This window comes from Meriones unguiculatus (genome assembly GCF_030254825.1).
Source record: "Meriones unguiculatus strain TT.TT164.6M chromosome 13 unlocalized genomic scaffold, Bangor_MerUng_6.1 Chr13_unordered_Scaffold_34, whole genome shotgun sequence".
Lineage (NCBI taxonomy): Eukaryota > Metazoa > Chordata > Mammalia > Rodentia > Muridae > Meriones > Meriones unguiculatus.
The window spans coordinates 1,072,048-1,097,111 of record NW_026843646.1 but is presented as its reverse complement, the minus strand read 5'-3'; the positions used below and the strand labels follow the sequence as shown (position 1 = coordinate 1,097,111).

The 25,064-nt window shown below is 38.3% G+C and overlaps 1 pseudogene; it reads right to left on the bottom strand.

The window, feature by feature from the left end:
- Positions 1-276: 276 nt before the first annotated feature.
- LOC110543986 (zinc finger protein 431-like) lies at positions 277-24,562 on the bottom strand (annotated as a pseudogene).
- Between the last annotated feature and the right edge of the window lie 502 nt (positions 24,563-25,064).

The window sequence follows — 25,064 nt, the reverse complement described above, 5'->3', positions numbered from 1 at the left end:
ATATACATAGGGTTTCACTCCAGTATGAAATCTTTCATCCATATGGAGATCACAGCAATGTGCAAAGGACTTACAACATTGAGTATATTCATTGGGTTTCACTCCAGTATGAAATCTTTCATGCCTTTCGACATCACTGCAATGTTTGAAGGCTTTGCCACCATGATTACATTCACAGGATTTCTCCCCATATGTGTTCTTTTATTATTTTGGAGATTTCTGTTTCATGAAAAGGCTTTCCCACACAGATTACATTTTTATGGATTTCCCTCCAGTATGTGTTCTTTTATGCAATTTGAGACAACTGGGTTGTGAAAAGCATTTAACACACTGATTACATTCAAAAGGTTTCTTTGCAGTGTGAATTCTTTCATGTCTCTGAAGACCACTACAAAATGCAATGGCTTTACCGTTTTGATTACATTCATAGGATATCTCTCCATTATGTGTTCCTTTATGCCTTTGAAGACCACTGGGTTTTGAAAAGGCTTTTCCACATTGATTATATTCCTAGGGTTTCTCTCCAGTATGTGTCCTTTTGTGCACTCGGAGACTACTGGATTGTGAAAAGGCTTTATCACAGTGATTACATTTGTAGGGTTTCTCTCCAGTATGTGTCCTTTTGTGCGCTTGGAGAACATTTGACTGTGTAAAGGCTTTCCCACACTGATTACATTCGTAGGGTTTCTCTCCAGTATGAATTCTTTCATATCTCTGGAGACCACTACAACATGCAAAGGATTTACCATAATGATTACATTTATAGGGTTTCTCTCCACTATGCGTTCTTTTATGCACTTGGAGATTTCCGTGTTGAGAAAAGGCTTTGCCGCACTGAATACATTCATAGGGTTTCTCTCCAGTATGTGTTCTTTTATGAATGTGGAGATTAATCAATTGTGAAAAGGCTTTCCCACACTGATAACATTCGTAGGGCTTCTCTCCAGTATGTGTTCTTTCATGCTTTTTGAGATTTCCGCGTTGTGAAAAGGCTTTCCCACATGATTACATTCATAGGGTTTTTTTCCAGTATGTGTTCTTTTGTGCATTAGGATACCACTGGGTTGGGAAAAGGCTTTACCATACTGCTTACATTCATGCTTCTCAAAAATATGTCCTCTTTCATTCCTGTAAAGATAATTGGGTATCTGTAAGATTTACCATAGTCATTACACTGATGAATTTATTTGTTGGTATAAATTAAGTTTGCAATTTCGTCTAATTGTAAAATGAAGTTGACTCTTAACCTTTTATCACTTTGCTTACATTGATAGTTACCCCCTTGACTGTGGGTGTTTTGTACCTTCCAAGATATCTTTGGTGGTAAGAAACTTTATTACATGTCTCACTTATAGCATCATTTTTATGTAAGTGGGTTTTCACATATTTAAAAAAGACCTAGGATTCAGCTTTACCACAGTGACTGAATTCATAAAATTTTCTGTAGTTCAAGTCATACTACATTTGCAAATGAACCATAATAGATGCAACAGTTTCCACAGGGCCAGAAATTATATGGATTTTCTGTACTGAGAGGTTTTTTTTGGCTGTATTCCCAATGAGTTTGGAAAACTATTTAAGTATATTAGTATAATTTATTAATAGTCCCCTGCTTTGCCTAGACTTTCTGAATGTGATACAAGTTTAAGATTCATTTTTTTATTAATAATGAATGAATGAACACATGAACAAATATAAACTTATAGTCTTGTCACCATCATGCTTTCTGTTGTATACATGTATAGGATAGTTTAGAATGCAATAGGATAATTTAGAAGCACATGGTGATATGCTTCTGGAAAATGCCTACTCAGGAAAAGCAGGCTTTGCTGGATCCTCCCAAAATGTATATCAACAAAGATGTAATGTTGGAGATGTACAAGAACATCAAAGCTATGGAGGACACACTGAATATTCTTTAACAATTAACTAATAATTGTATTATTAATAAGTATTAATAAATTAATGTAAAATTACACTACATTCAGAAAGTCTACTCAAAGTAAGGACTACTACATATATTCTAATTGTTCTGGGAGAGTGAGTTATGTTTCTTCTTTCCATATCCTTACCCTCACATGACTTGTATGAATTATGACAAAGAATATACCTATTAAAAGAAGAATAACAAATGAAAGATTACCAAATCCACAGAGTTTGACTCTTTGCTTGTCAAAGACATGTGCTATTGTGATTATGGTTCCTCCACAACAATATTCTTGACTCTCCTACCTTCTGTGTAAATTAGCTTAGCAACTTCCAGGATTTGAGTAAAATCACCTTTGCTATGGAATAGTTTCTCACAAGGAGGTTTTGAACATTAAATTATCACCTATTCAATGAATATGCCTTTTGCAGTATAAGTGGTATGATACTCAACAGATAGGAAATTTAGAGTATCAATAAATTAGAAACAAATAAATTAGAAACAAATAAAACAATTTAAATAATCAATAAAACCAAGAGCTGTTTTTTGTTTTTTTGTGAAAATCAACAAGATAAACAAACTCTTAGCCAAATTAACTGAAAGGCAGAGAAAAACTATCCAAATCAGCAAAATCAGAAACAAAAATGGAGACATAACAACAAACACAGAGGAAATCCAAACTATCATTACGTCTTAGTACAAAAATGGACACATAACAAACACAGAGGAAATCCAAACTATCATTACATCTGAGTACAAAAGCGTATATGCCAGAAAATTTGAAAATCTAAATGAAATGTACACTTTTCTTGATAGACTCCATTTGCCAAAATTAAATCAAGATCAGGTAAATAGACTGAATAGTCCTATATTCAACCCCACCCCAAAAAGAAGTAGTCATCAAAAGTCTCCCTTCCACAAAGAGCCCAGGGTCTGATGGTTTCAGTGCAGAATTCTAGCAGACCTTCAAAGAAGAGGTAACTCCAGTTCTCTTCAAACTATCCCATAAAATAGAAAAAGAAGGAACATTACCAAACTCATTCTGTGACACCAGAGTCACATTGATACCTAAACTACACAAGGACCCTCCAAAAAAGAGAACCTCAGTCCTATCTCTTTTATGAAATTAAAAGCAAAAATACTAAATAATATACTTGCAAACTGAATCCAAGAACACATAAAAGATATCATCCACTAAGACAGAGTAGGCTTCACCCTAGGTATGCAAGGGTGGTTCAAAAGAGGGAAACCCATCAATGTAATCCACCATATAAACAAAGTGAAAGAGAAAAACCACATGATCATCTCTTTAGTTGAAGAAAAAGCATTTGACAAAATCCAGCACCCATTCATGTTTAAAGTGTTGGAGAGATCAGAAATACAAGGCACCTAAAGAAACATAGTAAAGGCAATATACAACAAGCCAATAGCCAACATCAAACTCAATTGAAAGAAATTTAAATCAATCCCGCTGAACTCAGGGACCAGGCAAGGCTGCCCACTCATTTCATATGTCTTCAACATAGTACTTGAGGTCCTAGTTAGAGCAATAAGACAATTAAGGGAGATCAAGAGGATACAAATAAGAAAGGAAGAAGTCAAAGTATCACTATTCACAGACAATATGATAGTATACATGACTGATCCCAAAAATTTCAACCAGAGAACCCCTTCAGCTGATAAACCCCTTCAACAAAGTGGCTGGATAGAAAATTAATTCAAAATAATCAGAAGCCCTCCTGTATACCAAAGACAAAAGGGTTGAGAAAGAAATTAGTGAAACAACACCCTTCATAATAGCCACTAATAACATGAAGTACCTTGGTGTGACTCTAAACAAGCAAGTAAAAGACCTGTTTGAAAAAAAAAAAAAAACAACAAAAAACAGAAAACAAAAAAACAACTTCAAGTTCCCGAAGAAAGAAATTGAAAAAGATGACAGAAGATGGAAAGATCTCCCATGCTCATGGATCCATGGGATTAACACAGTGAAAATGGCCACCCTGCCAAAAGCAATCTACAGATTCTATGCAATTCCCTTCAAAATAGCAATATAAATCTTTGTATACCTGCAAAGAACAAATCTCAACTACATATGGAAAAAGAAAAAACCCAAATTGCCCAAATGATCCTGTACAACAACAGTTTGTCTGTAAGTATCTGCATCCCTGATCTCAAGCTATACTACACCACCATAGTAATAAAAACTACATGGTACTGGCATAAGAACAGAATGGTGGATCAATGGAACCAAATAGAAGACTCAGAAAAAAACCCACACACCTATGATCACTTGATGTTTGACAAAGAATCCAAAACCATACAATGTAAAAAAGACCAGCACCTTCACCAAATGGTGCTGGTCTAACTGGATATCTAACTGCAGGAAAATGCAAATAGATCCATACTACTCAGTCTGCACAAAAGGAAAGTCCAAGTATATCAAAGACCTCAACATAAAACCAGACACACTAAATCAGAAGAAAAAGTAGTGGCAGAAAAGCTGACAGAATCAGGAAAATATTTGGCAGAAAATGATACATGCATCTCTCACCAGACAAGAACAGAAATGAGCTTCTAAAGGGGTACTACATGGAGATGGAGGGAGTTTTACTGGGACAGTAATAGAAAGACAGGTTGGAAGGAGAGAACTGAGGTTAAGATCAAATGAGCCAGAGAATAAAAAAGAGCCTGAAGATTGGAAAAGACAGATGGAGTTAGTTTGAGACTATACAAAGGAAGTAGGTGACAGTAGAAAAGCCAGATTTAATAAGGAAGCTAGGAGAGGAGTTTGAGCCAGAAAAGCTGAATTGAATCAGTCATCTATGAGCTCAGAAAGAACAAGATAGGGTGTGTCTATTGAGCAGTAATTCTCAGAGGCCAAAAAACTCGTAGGCCTAAGGTAGGTTGTATGGAACCTAGAATCTGCCCTGCCCAGGCCTAGGGTAGCAGACAGAGGGGCAGTAATCTTTGGACATCATGATTTCTAGATTGAATAAAAGTCCTTTTTACAGTAAGATCTGTTTAGCAAAGGTTTCACTGTCTTCATTCATAAACTTTCTTACTCATGAAAACATATGTAAGATAGCTTACATTGAGGAACATGGGTTTGGGAGAATATTCCTTAATACTCTAGAATATTGGATTCTTTACACTATTGCTTTTCTTTAAAACTCCTGGGACACATTGAAAATTTTTCACAGGCATATTAATATCAGCTTCCATGAGATAGTTACCTTCCATATCTTCTAGAACGTTGACACTGTTCTTCAATATTCTGGTCTTCCAAATTGTAGCCTAAAATATATACCAGAAAGAGTTGATATTTTTTTGAAAATTAGGGGAAATTTAACTTTCTCTCTTTAGTGACCTTAGAAACATGATTGATTTATTCTTCCTCATTCCAACTGAAATTACATAAGCGCATCATTGAGAAAAATCAAGAAAAGATGTCCAGTTTACCTTAATAATGAAAGAAAATTCACTGTCTTACCTATGGCTGTAAGGTGCTTGTAGGTGTCTATCATCACATCTTTGTAGAGACTCTTCTGGGAAGGATCCAGCAAAGCCCACTCTTCCTGAGTGAAGTACACATTCACATCATCATAGGTGACAGAATTCTAAATTATCCCAAATATGAGTATAAGAGAAAACACAGTAGTGGCAACAATGTAAAAGTATACTTCATTGACAATATAGTCATATAATTCTGGAACTTCCCTGAGTGTTATCTCCTGACAGAGAAGTTCTGATGTACTCACCTGGTCATTTTAGAAGTAAACTAAATGAGGAGGTTCATCTCATTCGGAACCCCTTGAATAGAATTTAGCCTTACAAGAGAAATGTCAAGTAACAGACATAAAGTAAGAAAGTCAAGGATGTTGATGAACAGTACAGACCGCAGATCACAGAAATTGTATGCACAAATACTAACTACAATAATTATGGACAAACAGGATGTATTGCCTCATGACTTTAATTCCAGTAGTCAGGAAGCAGAGGTATGTGTATTTCATTGTGCTGCAAGCCTGTCTGGCCTCCAAAACAAATTTCATGACATCCAGATGAGGTAGAGTTAAGGCCTTTATCCACTGCAAAAAAACATTCAATTAAGAAAGATACAAAGAACTCCATGGTATTTCTGAAGTTCCTACAAAGAATTGTATATTCAATACAGTTCTGTATCTATCTTCCAGAAACCTGAAGTGTCCCAGTTTAAACTCTAATACTAATGAGAGTTTACTAAAAGGGAATGGGTGTTCAAACAGGTACAAAAGGATGGATGAAAACATTAGTCCTGGAATAGTTGTCCATTAATGAGCAACATAAGACGGTTGAAGTGGATCAACATGGAAAAGCTCTTTTGGTCTTGACAATAACTGGCCTCAATTGCCAGTGCTTACATTCAGGCTCACAACTACCCATTACTCCAAATTTTGAACTTCTGAGGCCATCAGCTAACTATTGTGAGGATCAGGTACAGAAAAGGTGCATAGTCACACAAACAGGGAAAATACCTCATTTAAAAACTCAAAACAAACACAAGAGGCAGGAAGAATGTCACATACCTGAAATCCAATAACTCAGAAGTCTCAGGCAGTATTAACGTCATGAATACATGACATCCTGAGACTAAGAATATACTCTCTGGCAAATATTAAAACATAAATGTGGATGTGGATCAGCACAATAACATATGCTAGGCCATGATTGCATGGAGACTAGCTGTATATGGGGGATCTTCCCCAATATCTTTGTTAATTGAAACCCAATTCTAAGAAACTTCCCTAGTGCTCCAAATGAACATATGTGGCTCCTTCCCCTCCGTACCATCCCGCAAACATGAACACCCTAGCCAAGCAGGTCATTAAAATAGCAACACTCATCCAACACACTTTCTGAAACTTCAGAGTGCTAACAGAACCCCAAAAACAAAACTCGCACACCTCAATATAGCACGTAGACCTAGAATTGCACCAAACCCAGATGCCTAGACACCATATTAGGAATAGATTTTGAACAGTCAGGCAATATGTCACCACCTGAGCTCAGCTATATTACCAAAGCAGGGACTAACTATCTGAAAATTACAAAACTTTTTACAGAAACATAAAGGAATATATCTTCTCATCATTTCATGAAACATCCTCTATAATTGACCACATACTCAGACACAATGTAAGTCCTTAGAGCAAATTGAAATAACATCCTGTATCCTATCAGACCACCCTGGCTTAAAGCTGGATATATATAGCATCAGAAGGAACACAAAGCTTACAAACTCATGGAAAGTGAATAACCTTCAACCAAGTGAAAAAAATGGTTTCAAATAGAAATAAAGTGTTAAATTCATAGAAAATAAATACAGATCAGGGAATTCGGACAGCACAAACCATCTCAGCTCTGCCCTTCCATTCTAGAGGCAGACAGAGCCTTAGCCTGGTAAAGTAGTAGATTAGTAAAATTTTCCACTCTCCCAGGGTACATTTTTCTTTTACAAGTCACAGGGTGCTGCATGTACACATTTCATTACCCTCTCAGTGTCCAGTGTAGTCATCTCTACCTCACAGCTGAGAATTCCTGCAGCAACCCTCAGTCTAACACAAACAGTAACAACAACTGAAGCCTAAAGGAGCTTTGAATTTGAAAGAAAGGAGTGGCAAATGGGAGGTGAATGAAAAAATAAAAATTAAGTGACATGACTCTTCCTACGTAAGGCGGGGAGAAAGTTTATTATAGATAGAAAGGCACACCCATAGGCCAGAACGTCTGGGAGAGCCCAAGGTTAACACAGCCTTGAGCCATAGAAGGACAGGGAGGAGAGGAGAGGGGCACGCCAAGAAATGAGACTATGACAGTAAATAGATGAAACAGATCAGGTAACCAAATTGGGTAGATAACAGAAAGAAAGGCAGCTGGGTTAAGGGCCCGAGCCCTGGGCTAGAGGGCAGTGTATGCCAGCCATAGCCTGTGAACAGGTAGGGACTCGGCGATGCTGGGAAACCTGGTAGCTAATTCTGCTCTGAACTGTTAAATAGGCAACTCAGCCATTTGTCCCAGGATTTGAGTCTTAACAGTGCCCAGGTCCCCACATTGCAGTCTGGCTCACAGTCCATCCCACTTCTAACACGTGGGACTGAGATAGCTCAGCATTCCTAAGGCCAGGACAAAGGACCTCACAAGCAGCTGATGGCTGCCCGTTTCTGTCCAGCACAGGAAGGACAAACGACACCAGCTCCTGCTGCTCAGCCTCCTGCTCCACCACCACGTTAGGGGCGGCAGCCACACACTCACCATGTCGCTGCTTTGGAAGTCGAATGAAATCCCCTCACAGGACCCAGCAGCTGAGCTCAGACCACTGGATGCCAAATACTCCGCAGAGCTCAGCTTCCAAAGCAAACCTGCAACAAACCGCCAGGAAAAACTCTCCCCTTCCTCTGATTACAGGCCTCGCCTGGAAGTCCTGAGCTGAGCTCAAACCACTGCACGCCAAACATTCCACACACCTCAGGTACTGATCTGAACCTGCAACATGGCGCCCGGAAGAACCCTCCCCTTTCGCGCCCGGAAGAACCCGCCCCTTCCTCTGATTCATGGATTTGTCTGGAAGTCCTGATTGGCGAGTGAGTCTTGAGCGACATGAGCACCTCCCCTAGGCTCACAGTGTACTGAAGAGACAAAGCATAGTGCTTCCTCACCCAGGAGGAATGAATGCATGTTGGCTAATTACAAAAGCAGTGAGGACCTGGCTTAGGAAAGAAGCTGACTCGGGAGAAGCCTATGCTCTGCGCAGACACCTTGGATCCATGACTTGAACTTTGGGTCCATATGTGGAGAATCAGGGCCACACCTTTTCCAGATCTGCGGACATTTCTTTGTCAGTAGACTTGTGCCTGTTGTCTAATAGCCTATCCTTCTGTCTTCCAGCACTCAGGAATCACTTTCCCTTCTCCTCCTCCTGAAATCAAGGTGGATAGCTTGATCAACCCATTACTCAACTTGCAGTGGAGTAAACAATCTTCCCACATTTTGAAGGCTGCCCAAAATACTAACAATTTAGAAAGATTTCAGAAAACAAAATGAGATTTTTCTGTGACTTCACTCTGGGTTCTGCTAAACTGCAGCTACTCTTCCCCTGGTAGGTATCAGACAACCTTGGGACAAAAGCAGGAAACAGATGATACACAATTTGGAGCAAGCATGTCTTCCTCTGTGAGACTGTGAAAACAAACAAACAAGAAACTGGAAAAACACAGTGGTATTAGCAAAGGATGTGTAGGTGAACCGAACAGATAGACTGAATCTCTCTATGGATGTAGCAACTGGATCTATAAGAATTACCCGCAGTTTTTGGTCTACCTAATCCAACAACCCCTGTCTGCAAATGGAAATTTGAAGAATCCAGTAGCCACTCAGACCATGTAGCTGGATGTCTCAGCTGGTCTTCAGCAGATCCCAGAATGCCAAAGATTAGGCTTTTCTCCCAGTTCCAAAAAATATGACCTTGATAGCCAGAGTTTGAGGAAGCAGAAAACAAGAAAGGGCTATCATTTTCAATGGAGTTCATATGTGTACACTGCTATCAGAATGTGGTTTAGAAGAAAGAGATATCTTTTCACCTCAAATAATACAGATTAATTGCCAGGCAGTGGTGGTACATGCCTTTAATTCCAGCAATCCAGAGACAGAGACAGGCAGATCTCTGTGAATGAAAGGCCCACCAGGTATACAGAGGGAGTTTGAAGACATGCATGGCTACACAGAGAAACCCTCCCTTAAAAAAGCAAAATAAAAAATAAATATGAATAAAACAAAATCAAGATTAAGGAAGGGGTTTCCTACTTCACAATACCCAACTGCTTGGGATTTAGTTAACAGAGTTAGCATAAGTAGTGACCCCTACAACCAACTTGGATGGTCTTATCCAACCTCTACCCAAATTTCTCCTGGGAAACAGTGATCCTCTTTGGGACACTATGATCAGTAACAATCAGGTTTTAAAAGAATCAAGATCAGATCGACTGAATCCTGTTGGCTATGCTACAATTCACACCCCCTAATTATGAATGGATTGGTTTAATTGATATTTTTACCATTGAAGATGATTCCAGCAATGCCGAGGGCACTGTGCTGGGACATAACTGACTCTTTAATCAGTGTCAGGACAAGGAGTTTATTTGCAACAAGTACCATCGTCCAACTGGCATCTATGTAAAATTACCTTGAGTGTTCCATCCTATCAGACCAACACATACTTGAGTCTACCCAGCCAGGGATGGTGGGATTGTGCCACTGGGCTCACTCCTTGCTTTACAGCAGCATTCTGAACAATGCCTAAGATTTTTGTATTCTAGTTCAACTGGTTCCATAGATTATACATCATTCAGAACATAAAATAACTAATGTCCTTTTGAGAACACCAGGAACACTGACTCAGTTCAAATGAGAACCCATGTCCTTTACTCTGGCTCTGATCCTAGATGTGGTCTCTCCTGGGGCAGGAACAGAAGTTGCAGTTTTATTGGGTCAGAGTAAAAGTTGTAATGCTTAAAGGGCTGATATAGACCAAGATATTCAATGCCTGGAAAATTCAATCTCCCAACATGAAAGAAGCGTTGACTCTTTGGCTGAAGTGGTTCCAAAAATAGAAGAGGGTTAGACTTTCTATTTTTACAACAAGGGAGTTCCCCAGATGAGAATCATTTGTGGCTATGTTTGTGGGTGATACAGTGTTTGTGAATTCAGTGGCAAACTCCAGGCACTGATGGTGGAAATTTACCTCAACTTGTGGCCTGGGCTGGTTAAGAAAACTTACAGAGAAATAGACAGTGACCTTGTAAAAGAACGTAGCGACAAACAGAGTCCCACCATAATCTGTGCCTTCAATTGATATCCTAAGTTTCTTTTCTGAGCTCCTTCAATGTGTGGGTCATGCCAGCATCAGCCAAAGAAGCCGATTCATCACCTGTGTCATTTTTATTTATTGGCATTAATGACAGCAACAGAGAATAAAGGTAGAACAAAATTTGTACCCTCAAAATGGCCTTGTTACCGTCAAAAGTCAGAATATCGTTATTTGGACCAATACACAATATGTAAAATATCTAAATATCAAAAGCCATTGCATACTCAACATGGACCTTAATGTTGCTTTCCAGGAAGAACTGAACTGAAAAAAGAGTGGTGAGAGTAATACAGGCAATGGAGGTCAAGGTAATGAGGATTCAGTGGAAAATAGTCACCGTGAAAAATTTGGCTACAGGTCTTGTGGTAGTTTGATGATGATGGCCTTATATATGATTATATAATTGAAGTCTTGGGCTCAGTTAATGGAACTGACTGAGGAAAATTAAAAGATATGGCAGCATTGGCTGAGGTGTGTATCTCTCTGCAGTCTAAGTATTCTCAAAGAGAATATTGTAGTAGGGACAAGAAGGTGAGAGAGCTTTTACCTCACAATCTTCTGTCTATTGTCTGAGGTAGTGGGCCAGTAGAGGGCACTGTGCTGGTGGAGTTCATGAAGGTGTGTTTCTGAGAGAGAAAGAAACAGACAGACACAGCGAAAGAGAGAGAGACATACCGAGAGACAGACTGAGAGAGAGAGAGAGAGAGAGAGAAAGAGAGAGAGAGAAAGAGTACTCAGCAGGTCTATGTCTGTGTTGAGCAGGTAGGATGATGTATGTGTTACAGGTATCTAAGTGGCCCCAGTCTGTGTGTGAATCTCTCAGTCAGAAGAAAGGGGAGGCTGTGTCCATGGAAGATAGGATTCAGCATTATCTTTTGTGAAGTCCTGAGTTTCTACAATAACACAGAGCCATCTCCTCAGCCCTGAGAAAGCCACATTTTAAAGCTTTGTATGTCTTTCATTTATATGGATGTTTTGCATTCAAGTGTCAATGTGTCATACCTGCAAAAGCCAAAGAGGACATCAGATCCCTTGGGAATGCATTTACAGGATATACTTAGCTAGCTTGGGATTCCTGAAATGGAACCTGTCTCCTATAACAACACCCAGAGCTATTAACTCCTATGCCCTCTATAGCCTCTTTTTAGTAAATTTATATTTACAGATGTTAATTAAAATAAATTACACCAAGTCCCCTTTTCTTGTCCTTTCTCCATCCCATTTCAAATTCTCTCCTTCCAATGTCTTAAAAATTGTGTGAATAATTATGGACCTATATATATAAGCTGAATCCATTTCATTGATTGTGTGTGTAAGGTGTGTGTGCTGAACCCTTTCTATAGGATATATAATTAAGGAGCATATCCCTGTCTGTGGCAAATTCCCACACTTGCAGGAGAGTTCGAGTGTTCAATGCCCAACAGGAGCCTGACCAGAAATGACCTAACCTGTACTGGACAGGAAACATTGCCAAGCATTGGTTGGCAAATTGCTTAGATAACATATAATACTGGCATAGCCTTGAAATTCTGGAGCTGTAAGGAGGACTATGCACATTGATCTTAACCAATCAGTCTCTCTTTGTTCTGTGGACCTCCCATTATATTATTGACCTAGGATGTTTCCTTGGATGACTTTGACATCTTGAAGTTCCTGCCTCCTTTTTCTGAACACCCTGACTACAGGCCTGTGTTACCATGCCTGGCTTAGGTGGTTTTAACCTCAGTGATTTAATAGAATCTTGGGATGAGTGTAATACGTAGTTACACTTAACTATATTGAGAACTTATGTCTGTGAGGCTGGTTTTCACTATCTGTTGCATAACGTTAGAACTCCAATCTACTGTGATGAGTATTAAAAACTCAATGTTAAAGAAAAACAATTTTCTTTAAAATTAAAGGAGAGGATTTCAAGACAATCAATGGCAATTGAAGAACACTTTCTTTCTATTCCTGTAGTTAGGACCAGAGCCTGTTCCCTAGCTACCATGACTATTTGGACTCAGTGACTCATTCTTAATAATCCCATTGAAAGAACTATGTTATCGTGGTAGACAATGCCCAAATATCCTGCAGACACTAGGGAGGCATGGTAAGCAGATCTAGTATGTACACTAAGTTCCAGGAGAGCCTGAGAATCATACTGAGACTATTTGTTCAACCAAAAAAAAAGAGAGAGAACAATGTTTGAAAATAAAATTATTTTTAATTATTTATTTATCACATTTTGTATCCTGGCTGTATCCCTTTCCATCTCCACTCATTCCCACCCACCCTCTCCATTTCCCCCTGTGCACCTTCCCTAGTCCTCTGATAGGGGGTTAAGGAAAAAAGAGAACATAATGGTTAAAACACAAATTATTAATTAAAACTGGAAACATATTAATATATTTATTCAGTGTTACTAATTTTGACCATTGATGAATAAATAGGTTATACTTTATCTTTCTTCCCACAGGTGAAATTTGCTAATTGAATACATGATAAAACATTTGAATGCAGCCTTGTTGAAAACAATTCACAGACGGTTCTCAGTCCTTAAGGAACAGGGCCAGGGAAGCTCCCATGAAGGAAACATAAGTGTTGGCAAAGGAAAGTGTATGTAGAGAGAGGGAGAGAGAACAGAGAGAAAAAAGGCAGGAAGAGAAGAAACACAGAAAGAAAGAGGGAGAGAAGAAAAGCATATATAAGAAAACAAAAAAAAAATCTGGCTCTACAGGGAATAGCCTCTGGGAGAGGGCAAGCCCATTCTACTGGACTGGAAAGTTAAGGGTAGAGGTGGGGTACGCCAATCATGCCCTTTAGAATGTAGGGACTGAGGGATGCTTTCAAAGAGGTAACTCAGAAGATTGTCATGGGTGTGAGGCACTACATATGATACGTAAGTCATCTTTTAGGTTTAATAGGTTTACATAGAAGGCCAGAGATGCACACAACTAAGTAATCTCACAGGGCCATATATTAAAAACTTCCCATCTATAAATTCCTCCCCAATTCTCAGATTATTTCTTTCCTGCAAGATATTCACATGGCATAATGTTATTGGGCAGAAAATATCTCATCTAGGGGAATAGGTCTATTCAACAATGACATTCCTGAAGAGAATGGAATTTCATGGAGTCCATTGATTGATTAGATGTCAACCTAATAGAGATATAGTAATGTTTATTCAGAATATTGTTATTCCTGCCAGATAGAGATGTTACAGGGATGACAGAGTTGGGACTGAGGAGATTTAAAGTCTTATTTGAGACCACCAAGTGGCCACCTGCATGGTATTCTGACTGACACTTACAGGTATCTGAAAAGACAAGGAAACAGTGGAAGAACTGGAGAATTGACCCACCACAGCTGAGTAGATACAGCGAATACAATAGAAGGCAACTTGTCCTCACATACAACCCAAGAATTAATTGCTCTCTGGGACTTTAATAGTTTCTTTAAAATACAAATTTCCTTCCTTTATAGTTCGTCCAAACTCCACAGGTATGTAAATGCCTGATTTCTGAAGCCTTCTGTTGACATCTGTTGGAATCTCAGGATCCACAGACAACAATCTCTACATCATATGGAGTCTTCACCACTCAGGGCTCCTAACTGAATATTTGCATGCATCAGGGAAGCAGAATACAATTCACTTCAGAAAAGTTGTCTTCATGCCTTCAAGTTTTTTCTCTCCTTACATTAGGCATAATCTCAAGAAGGGGTACACCTGACACATGTCTTGTGGACTCACATTGCTGCCTATGTGAGATAAACTCAGTTTGTGGCTTTGGAAATGTGGTCAAGCAATTTTTAAACACGTGTACTTTCAGATTCTGGCCTGAATTTTTGGATACTTCCATACTGAATTTTGGATCCAAAACCATTTTTGGATACTTCCATATTTTTGTGAAGATATTGGATTAGAAACTTCTTTCAGCACCAAGCCTAAGTTACTTTTTATGCTCTCAATCTTCTCTTTCTTCTGGGTCATCAGGGCTGAGTTAAAGGTGAATTTAGGATTGACTTGTCACACCTAAAAATGCTATTCAAGACACATTTATGGGACTAAATACATGACTCAGTGTCTAGGAGAACTGGCTGCACACTCTCATTTTCAAACAAATTTTATCCTTCAAATTGCCCTGAATCCCTCAATTATTACATGACAGTATGTTTACAATGTAAAAAGAAGACTATTTTATTGATGTAATATCTCAACTAATCTAATTTGAGTATCAGGGAAACAGTGCTGTAGGAAAAGATTTTGGTGTCCAAAGCTGGCAATCACTCCTCAATCATCATATTAAGATGGCCAAAGGAGATCCAACAAACTCGTCTCCCACTCTGTACATATCAGTCATGGCTTAAAAGCCCATAATCACCTTACACACACACATGAAGTGTTTCTTTTTTAGTCCATATTCTTGCTGTTACTTTATCTATAACCTGTATATTACATATTTTCTATAGAATGCAGTACTTTTAGATGAAATGACATGGCTAATTTGGAGGAACATATGGATTCACAGAACATCCAATTTTATGTATATATTCATATCACATCAAGCTATGTAGTGAGATGCAGTTGATGGATGATTAGACCACTTCATTATATCTCTAGGATACTTGAAAACACAAAGCTTTGAGTTAACAAAATGAACACATTCATAGGTTTTTCTTCAGTATGTTTCATTCATGAAAGTGAACTCTATAGAAATTTCCAAAGGCTTCATCACAGTGAATATATTCATATTTTTTTTTCTCTTGAGTATGATTTCTTTTATGGCTTTGAAAATTTGTGACATGCAAAGGCTTTACTAGTTATATTCATATCTTTTCACTCCAGTATGAAATCTTTCATGCCTTCAGAGATGACATCAATGTTCAGAGGCTTTACCACACTGCTTATATTCTTAGGGTTTCTCTCCAGTATGTGTTCTTTTATGTACTTGAAGACTACTGGATTGTGAAAAGGATTTACCACGTTGATTACCTTCATAATGTTTCTCTCCAGTATGAAGTCTTTCATGCCTCTGGAGATTGCTACAACGTACAAAGGCTTTACCACATTGATTACATTCATAGGGTTTCTCTCCAGTATGTGTTATTTTATGCGTTTGGAGATGTCCGTGTTGTGAAAAGGCTTTCCCACACTGATTACATTTGTAGGGTTTCTCTCCACTATGTGTTCTTTTATGTATTTGAAGACTACTGGGGTTTGAAAAGGCTTTACCACACTGAATACATTCACAGGGTTTCTTTGCAGTATGAATACTTTCATGCCTCTGGAGACCACTACAAAATGCAAAGGCTTTACCACATTGATTACATTCATACAATTTCTCTCTAGTATGTGTTCTTTTATGCTTTTTGAGATTTCCGTGTTATGAGAAGGCTTTCCCACACTGATTACATTCATAGGGTTTGGCTCCAGTATGAATCCTTTCATGTCTCTGGAGGTTGCACCAACGTGCAAAGGCTTTACCACATTGATTACATTCATGGGGTTTCTCTCCAGTATGTATTCTTTTATGCGTTTGGAGATGTCCATGTTGAGAAAAGACTTTCCCACACTGATCACATTCATAGGGTTTGGCTCCAGGATGTATTCTTTCATGCTTTTGTAGATTACTGAGTTGTGAAAAGGCTTTACCACAATGAATACATGCATAGGGTTTCACTCCAGTATGAAGTCTTTTATGCCTCTGGAGACTGTTACAATGTGCAAAGGCTTCACCACATTCATTACATTCATAGGGTTTCTCTCCAGTATGTATTCTTTTATGCTCTTGGAGATTTCCTTTTTTTGAAAAGGCTTTTCCACACTGATTACATTCGTAGGGTTTCTCTCCAGTATGTGTTCTTTTATGTACTTGGAGACTACTGAGGTGTGAAAAGGCTTTCCCACACTGATTACATTCGTAGGGTTTCTCTCCAGTATGTGTTCTTTTATGCGTCTGGAGATGTCCATATTGTGAAAAGGCTTTCCCACACTGATTACATTCATAGGGTTTCTCTCCAGTATGTGTTCTTTTATGCAGGTGGAGACCACTGGGTTGTGAAAAGGCTTTCCCACACTGATTACATTCATAGGGTTTCTCTCCAGTATGTGTTCTTTTATGCAGTTGGAGACTACTGGGTTGTGAAAAGGCTTTCCCACACTGATTACATTCATAGGGTTTCTCTCCAGTATGTGTTCTTTTATGCAGTTGCAGACTACTGGGATTGGAAAAGGCTTTACCACACTGTTTACATTCATAGGGTTTCTCATGAACATGTATTCTTTTCTTTCTGCAAAGAAAATTCAGATATGTGTAAGCTTTACCCTATTCATTACTCTGATGAATCTTTTTTTAAATGATTTATTTACTTATTATTATTTACTTATTATACTGTGTTCTGCCTGCATGCTACATGAGGACACCATATCTTGGTATAGATAATTATGAGCCACCATGTTGTTGGCTGAGAAATTAACTCAGGATCTTTGGAAGAACAGCCAGTGCTCTTAACCTCTGAGCCATCTCTTCAGCCACTGATGAATCTTTATGTCAGTGTAAATTAAGTTTTCAATTTGCTTTAATCTTAAAATGAAGTTACATCTTAACCTTTTATCACTTTCTTTACACTCATAGTTTCCCTCTTTATTGTCGGGTTCTATAACTTACAAGATACCTTTGATGGTAAGAAACTTCATTACATGGATCACTGGTAGCATCATTTTTCTATAAGTGGTATTTCACATATTTAAAGACCTAGAAGGAGTTAGCTTTACCACAGGGACTGCATTCATAATTTTTTCTATAGTTGTAATCACACTGCATTTATAAATTAACCAAAATAAACACAGTAATTTCCACAGGGCCAGTTATCACAGGGAATTTCTGTAACGTGATTTCTTTGGACAGCATAGGGTACATGTGTCTCTCATGAGAAGAGACAGGAAATGAAGCTCCCTTAAGGGGCACTACATGGAAAGCAAAGGGAGTTTTACTGGGATGGTAATATAAAGACAGGTTGGAGAGAGAGAACTAAGGTCAAGATCAAATGAGCCAGAGAATAAAAAGAGCCTGAAGATTAGAAAAGACTGATGGAGTTAAGTATGAGACTAAAGAAAGCAATTTACAGGACAGTAGAAAAGCCAGATGTAATAAGTAAAGTAGGAGAGAATTTTGAGCCAGAACAGCTGAATTGAATCAGCCATCCATGAGCTCAGAAAGAACAAGATAGGGTGTGCATATTAAGCAGTCATTCTAGGAGGCAGAAAATCTTCTAGGCCTAAGATAGATTGTATGTAACCTAGCAACTGCCCTGTCCATGCCTACGGTAGCAGACAGAGAGGCAGTAATCTTCGGAGACCATAATTTCGAGATTGAATAAAAGTCGTTTTTACTTTAATATCTGTTTACCAAGGTTTTCACTCTCCTTTTTTGCATTGAAATGCCCAGGAAACAAACAATATACCTGACAGTGAGGAACATGGATTTGGGATAATTTGATGTTCCTTAATATTCTTAAAATGGTATTCGTTTTTCCACTGTTGTTTTTCTTTAAAACCTCTGGGACACATACAAATTTCTTCACAGGGCTGGTGAGATGACTCGGAGGTTAAAAGCAGTGGCTGTTCTTCCTGAGGTCCTGAGTTCAATTCGCAAAAACCTCAACATGGCCCACAATCATCTATAATGAGATCCCATGCCCTCTTCTGGTGTGCAGGTATACATGCAGGCAGAATAATATATAAATAATGAACAAATAAATCATCTTTAAATATTTTTTCCTGGCATATTTATATAAGCTTCCAAGAGATCATTACCTTCCATATCTTCTAAAAAGTTGATAATGTTCTTCAATTTTATGCTCTTCCCAATTGTAGCCTGAAATACGTACCAAAAAGTGAATCATTGATTATTAAAAATTAAGCAAAATATAAGTTACTCTCTTCAGTAAACTTTAGAAACATGCCTGATTTATTCTTTCTCATTCCAAGTGAACTTATATAAGAGCATTAATAAGAACAGTCCACAATAACAACAGATGTCCCTTTTACCTTAATAGCGAAAGAAAATTCACTGTCTTACCTATAGCTGTAAGGTGCTGGCAGGTTTCCAGCATCACATCTTTGTAGAGACTCTTCTGGGAAGGATCCAGCATGGCCCACTCTTCCTGAGTGAAGTTCACATCCACATCGTCATAGGTTACCGAACTCTAAAGGATCCCGACATGAGTATAACAGAAAGCACAATAGTTGACAACAGTATAAATGTATACTTTATTGATAATATATTCATATAATTCTGGTGCTTCCCTGATATGTCCTGGCACAGAGGTTTCAATGAATTCACCAAGCCATTTTAGAAGGAAAGTAATTGAGGAGGTTCACCTCATTTTTGCACCCTTTGTATAGAATACAGCCTTACAAGAGAAATGCCAATTAACAGATATAAAGAAAGCAAAACAAGGAAGTCAATGAACACTACAGACCGCAGATCACAGAAATTGTATGCACAATTACTAACTAAAAAATTATGGGCAAACAGGAAGTATTGGCTCACGATTTTAATTCCAGCACTCAGGAAGCAAATGTATGTGTATCTCATTAAGACAGAAGCCAGCCCAGCCTCTGAAACAAGTTTCCTGACATCCAGTAGTACATTTAAGACCTGTATTCACAGCAAAAATCAATCAAATAAGAAAGATACAAAGAACTCAATAGTTTTTACTTAAGATCCTACAAAGAATTATATATTCACTACAGTTCTGTATCTACTAGGAAGCAGAAGTGGCCCAGTTTAAACTGTAATATTAATGAGAGCTTACTAAAAGGGAATTCATCTTCAAATATGTACAAATGGACAGATGAAAACATTAGACCTGGAATAGTTGGTAGTAAATGAGCAACATAAGGCAGTTGAGGTGGCTTAGCAATGAAAACCTCTTGTTGGTGTTGCAAATAACTGGGCTCAATTAACAGTGCTTACATGGAGGCTCACAACTATCCATAACTCCAAATTCAGGAGATCTGAGGTCAGCTGCTGACTATTGTGAAAACCAGTACACAAGAGGTGCATAGTCACACATACAGGCAAAATACTACTCATATTCACTTATTTAAAATAATCAACACAAACACAAGAGGCAGGAAAAACGTCACCACCTGTAATCCAATGACTCAGAAGTCTCAGGCAGTATCAGGATGTCATGTATTCATGTATGACATCCTGAGAAATAGAATATACTCTCTGATGAATACCAAAATTCAAGTGTGGATGTGGATGAAGACCAGCATAACAGCATATGCTTGATATGTGCATAAACCCACCTATCAGGCCCATCAGCCTATATTTCAAAACAAAAATGCCATGCATACTAGGCCTCATTTAATGCTAGCCCTCTAGAGCCACTATGAGATGCACCTCTAAGTTTGAGGCCTACCTGGATTGCATACCTACATTCTGCACAGCCAAAGTTATACAAAGAAACTTAGTCTTCAAAAACACCAGAAGTAAAAATGTAAAAACCTCAGGATACAAAATTACATTAGCACTGAATATCAATTGCTTTGACTCTTTCTTACGTGCCTTAGAGTTAGAGTCGATGAGGGTGAAGGCATGAGATCATGAGAAGGAATCAGAATGATCAGTTTCAATCCCAACACAGTAGATAGTAACAACAGGAAATCAGTTGAGACTATAGAAACTCAAAGCCAATCCCCAATAAGGAATGTAGACAAATTCCTCCACAAAAGCTTTCATAACTTCCCCCAAAGAAACACACCAAAAAGAACACCAACACAGGCTCTAAGATCAACAATGAATAAATAGGATTTAATGAAACTGAAAAGCTTCTGTAAAGGAAAGGACACTGTCACCAGAACAAAATGGCAGCCTGCAGAATGGGAAAGAATCTTCAACTACCATACATGTGACTGAGGGCTGATATCCAGAAATATATTAAAGAACTCAAGAAAGTAAACACTGACAAACCAATTAATCAAATTTAAAAAATGGGGTGCACTGCTAAACAGAGAATTCTCAAGAGAATAATATGGAAAAGCAGACAAACACTTAAGGCATGCTCAGCATCTTTAGTCATGTGCAGAGACTGATGAATCAAGCAAGCATGTCAATCCAAAAAAACTCACAGGAAGACACATGCTGGAGATGTTCTAGAGAAAGGGGAACCTTCCTCCATTGATGGTGGGAAGGTAACCTTGTATAACCACTTTGGCAATCAATCTGGTGCTTTCTCAGAAAATTAGGAATAGTGTTACCTCAAGAACCAGCTAGACCATTCCTGAACATATATATGAAAGATACTCAATCATTCAACAAGGACATTTGCTCAACTGTGTTCACAGCATCTTTATTCATAATAGCCAGAACCTGGAAACAACTTATTTGTCAGTCTACCAAGGAATGGATGAAGAAATTGTGGTACGTTTGCACAATGGAATACTACTTAGCCTCTAAAAACAAGAAATCATGAAAATGGCAGGCAAATGAATGGCACTAGAAGAAATCATCCTGAGTGAGGGATCCCAGAAGCAGAAAGACACACATGGTATATACTCACTTATAAGTGGATATTAAACATATTATGTAGATAAACATACTAAAATCCATAGTTCTAAAAAAGGGAAACAGCAAGGAGGACCCTAGGAAAAAGGCTTAATCCTCATTCAGAAGGGGAAACAGAACAGGATACGCATCAGAAGTGGGAGAAGACAGAGAACAGGACAGGAGGCTTCCACAGAGGGCCTCTTAAGGACTCTATCCAGCAAGATATCACAGGAGATGCTAAGACTCATAGCCAAATTTGGGCAGAGTGCAGAGAATCTTTTAGAAGAAGGGGAGATAGAAAGACCTGGAGGAAACAGTAGCTCCATCAGGAGACCAATAGAGATAAATTGGGCCTGTGGAGAATGATGAATATAGCAAGCCTTATAACTGTGGAGGACCTAGAACTCCTGTTCTGATGTAGCATCAGAAGCAGGGGCTGTCTCTGACATGTACTCAGTGGTTGGCTGTTTGATCACCTCCCCATGATTTGGGGCGGGAATCCTTGCCAGGCCACAGAGAAAGACAATGCAGTCAGTCCTGATGGTACCTGATAGGCTAGGGTCAGATGGAAGGGGAGGAGGACATCCCCTATCAGTGAACTTGTGGAGAGTCATAGGGAAAAAAATGGGAAGGGGGAAGGAGAGTGCAACTGGGAGGAGAAAAGGGAGGAGGCTAGAGCTGGGATACAAAGTAAATGAATTGTAATACATGTTAAGTAAAATTAAGGGGGGAAAAAAGACCTCCACGTAAAGTCAGAGGAAATCTGCTAGAGGAGAAAGTGGGTAACAATCTTGAACTCACTGGCATAAGAGACAACTTCCTAAACAGAACACCAACAGAACAAGCTCTAAGATCTACAATTAATAAATGGGCCATCATGAATCTGAAAAGCTTTTGTAAAGCAATGGACACTATCAATAGGAGGTGATTGCCATCTACAGATTGAGAAAGATCCTCACCAATCCTACATATGACAAAGGGTCAATATCCAAAATTATATTAAAGAACTCCTGAAAATAAACAGCAACAAAATAATCCAATTATAAAATGAGACACAGGGTAAGAGAATTCTCAACAGAGGAATCTTGAATGGTGCATAAGCAGTTAAAGAAGTTCTCAACATCCTTAGTCATTGGGGAAATGCAAATCAAAATGACTTGAGTTTCCATCTTATACCTGTAAGAATGGCCAAGATCAAAAACTCAAGTGAAAACACATGCTGGCAAAGATATGTAGAAAGAGGGACACTCCTCCATTGCTGGCTGGGGTGTAAACTTGTATAACCCCTTAGGAAATCAATCTGGTACTTTCTTAGTAAAGTGGGAATAGCCATACCACGAGACCCAGCTATACCGCTTCTAGGTATACACTTGAAAGATACTGCACTCACAACAAGGACATCTGCTCAACTCACTCACAACAAGGACATCTGCTCAACTATGTTCATAGCTGTTTTATTTGTACTAACCAGAAACTGGAAACAACCTAGCTATGTCTCAACCAAAGAAAGGGTAAAGAATCTGTGTAACATTTACCCAATGGAATGTTACTCAGCCTTTACAAACAAGGAAATCATGAAATTTTGCAGGCAAATTGATGCAACTAGAAAAGGTCATCCTCAGTGACATAACAGAGACCCACAAAGACACACAAGCTATAAACACACTTATTAGTGCATTTTAGTCATTTACTACAGGATAGACCTACTACAATGCACAGACCACAAGAACATGAGAACAATGGGCATCTTAAGCTTCATGTCAGCCCACTAGTTAGTGGAGTGGGGGATATATCTGACATGGACTATGATGAGACTTCCCTACCAGGACATACAGGAGGAAGATGAACTCCATCCTCTGTGAATAGATGAGATGGGCTCTCTGATTAGGAGGACTTCTCTATTCTGAGGAATAGTGGAGAATCAGAAGGGATTTGGGAAATGTAAGGAAAGGAGGGAGGGACCTACAACTGAGATTTCAATTTAATAAATTAATAAAAAAACTAGTGTTTTAACTGCCTCTTACATAATCTGATTGGCCTGCTCTTTGATCACCTCCCCCTGAGGGGGGAGCAGCCTTACCAGGCCACAGAAGATGACAATGCAGCCACTTCTGATGAGGACTGATAGACTAAGATCAGAAAGAAGGAGAGGAAGACCTCCCCTATCAGTGGCCTTGGGGAGGGGCATGCATGCAGAAAGGGGAGGGAGGGTGGAATTGGGAGGGGAGGAGGGAGGGGCTTATGGGGGGATACAAAATGAATAAAGTGTAATTAATGAAAGTTAAATAAAAAAGAAAAAAACTAGTGTTTTAATAAGTATTCACAAAAATCCGTATGTAATGATATCATCATTACTATATTATTTATATAATACATAAAACATAAACTGATGTGTAAAAATATTAAATCTTTAAACACATTCTCCAAAGCAAAAGTGAAAAGGTTACAATCTAAGACATGGTATTTAATCAGAAGAAAAAAGTGAGATGAGAGAATTTTCTAAGACTAATACATTTTTCTTAAAGTATAATTTATTGTTATTTATATTGAAACAAAATGGGTAAGTCTATTTCCTAACCTCATTTTTCCTTTTTCATGCTGTATGACACATTTGCAGGAAGCTTTCATACCTTTCAAATAAAATGGCTTTCTGCATTTAGACAGTACACTAAAATAGCAATTTGCTTCTCATAACAAATCTTGCTACAAAAATCTTGGTATTTAAATTTTCTTCTGCATACACCAATTAAAAAGTTAAAAAATCTTTTAGTACTTAATTGCCTCTATTAGCTTCCGTGCTTTCTGCTCTTCATTTTTTATTACTACCTCTAGACAAGATAGCAGAAGCTCTCACATAATCATGACAAAAAAGAGCCCAAGAAACATGAACATCAGTCAGGAAAAAGGAGGTGAACACTTTTTTTGTGCTAAATAAGTGAGTAGTGAATAGTATTTTTACCCTTTCATACAACTGTAAACAACACCATTAATATGATGTATTTTCAAAATAAGGGTTCAGTATGTTCAATTTGCAGCATAAATCAATACATTCCAAATCACGTTCCTAACAACTTAGAACAAGAAAGCTGATTTCAAAACTATGTGCTATGTGAAATAGTATACAGGTAGGTACAATATGACTTCTGTACTTACCATGAAGCTAAAACTACCAAGAAAGTGCATATTTGTGAAGAAATAAACAGATATAGAAAAAAAAGACCAAAAAATTATACTTAATTTTTATCAAAATTCCTAAGGAAAATAAGCCAGGAAAAATGTGAACTTGACCAATGTTACCTATGATTGTATGTGTATAAAAATGAAACAAACACAGAGGTCATCACTCCTACAAAAAAAAACCCAAATAGGCAGTTTGTAGCCAGTTTTTAAACATAAGTTTGTAAACAGAAGCACCATGTTTGAAAGCAATGTTTAATTGAGTGGCAGAAAGAGTGTCCAATCAGGGAAAAAGACTTGACAGACTAGCCTAAGCCCAACTTTCAGGAGAGGAGAGAGGAAAGGCAAGCTACTTCAGGGGCAATGCATAGAGACAGGAGACAGTTTTACAGATGTTTACACAGAGAGGTTCACTAAGAGAACAAGCTAGTCAACAGTGAAAACAGTAAGAGCCAGAGAATGAGAAGGAGCCAGAAGATTAGAGCAGATTGCTGGAGTTAGTTTGAGG